The sequence below is a fragment of the Chrysochloris asiatica genome, unplaced genomic scaffold (assembly GCF_000296735.1).
Source record: "Chrysochloris asiatica unplaced genomic scaffold, ChrAsi1.0 scaffold00140, whole genome shotgun sequence".
Taxonomy (NCBI): Eukaryota; Metazoa; Chordata; class Mammalia; order Afrosoricida; family Chrysochloridae; genus Chrysochloris; species Chrysochloris asiatica.
In genome coordinates this window covers 2,189,922-2,191,438 of record NW_006408658.1, presented here as the reverse complement: position 1 = coordinate 2,191,438, position 1,517 = coordinate 2,189,922, and positions in this window count along the sequence as shown.

Genomic DNA, 1,517 nt, shown 5'->3' with positions numbered 1-1,517 from the left:
GGAACTCACCAACTGCCATCTGTTGGATGTGATCAAGAGATGAGCTTGTGTACCATTCTCTGTTTGCTCTTTGTGTCATTCAGTTCAGGGTGAATTTAGCTGATATTGGTTGTATAGCAGCTGATATTGACTCTAGCCCAATTGATGGGGCTGAAGAGGTTTGTTTGGTTACAATCTCCTGGCAGGTGAGGCAAGAAGAGAGAACATATCTACAAGAGAGAATGAAAACAAACAAACACATAAGCAAATAACAATGGAAAAATAAATGGACTGTATATGTGCCACCTAATGGTCTCTTGCCTTCACAGTTTCTTGAGAAATTTCAAGATACTCCCGCAGTGTCTATCAGACCTATAACCTGTCTTTTTTCCTCTTTTCTCTACCCACATGTTCATTCAGCCACTTCTAATGAACATAAGCCCAGGGCTGGCCAGGACCAACTTTGCAGATAGAACAGGGCTTGCCAGAGTGTGTTTATTGCTGCTGTCTCTGCCCCCTTCAATTGTGTGGTCCGAGCATAACCATAGGTCTGTGTGGTTCTGTCCATGTGGAAAGTGGGACCATCCCTGGGAGTGTACACTCGTATAGGTCTTGCCTCTGGTCACTGGGGCTATGCAAGGCACCAGAGATGCAAAGAGAGAGAGACAGAGAGAGAGAGAGACAGAGAGAGAAATCGCACCTTGTCTCTGCAAATCCCAGGCAGGTTTTCACAAGAAGGTTTCTTATCTCTTTATCCACTCACACATGCTCAAATGACTGCAGCTGGTCTGGTTGACTGCCCCATGTCAGAAGTGACCTCCTTTCTTGCATTGACTGTTCAATTCTTTTTCTCTGTAAGCACTCAATCCACTTATTTTATACCTTTCTCTGAAGTTCAGAGTTCCAAGACCCTCCTCTGAATCTGTCTAGTCTGGTTTTCTGCATGCTTGCTGCAGAGGGTCCCCACACCTTTTGGCGTACTCTGTCATCTTGTTCTACCTTTCTGATTTCTTGAGTACTGCTGCTTCCATGTGTGTTGATTGTGGATCCAAGTAATATGAATCCTTGAGAATTTCAAATATATTCTCTGCTTATTATGATTGCTTATTGGTCCAGTTGTGAAGCTTGCTGTTTTCTTTATCTCGAGGTGTAATCCATTCTGAAGCTGTAGGCTTTGATCTTCATCTGTAAGGGCCTCAAGTCCTTTTCACTTTCAGTAAGCAAAGTTGTGTTGTCTGTCTATCACAGGTTGTTGACCAGTCTTCCTCCAATCATGATGGTGTCATCTTCACATAGTCCAACTTCTCAAATTATTTTCTCAGCATACAAGTTGAATAAGTACAGTGAAAGGATTCAATCTCGATGCACACCTTTCCTTATTTTTAACCATGAAGTTTCCCCTTGTTTGTTTGAACAACTGCCTCTACGTCTATGTATAGGTTCTGAATGAGCACAGTGAAGTGTTCTGGAATTCTCATTCTTTACAATGTTATCTATAATTTGTTAGAATCCACAGTCATATGCTTTTGCATAATAAA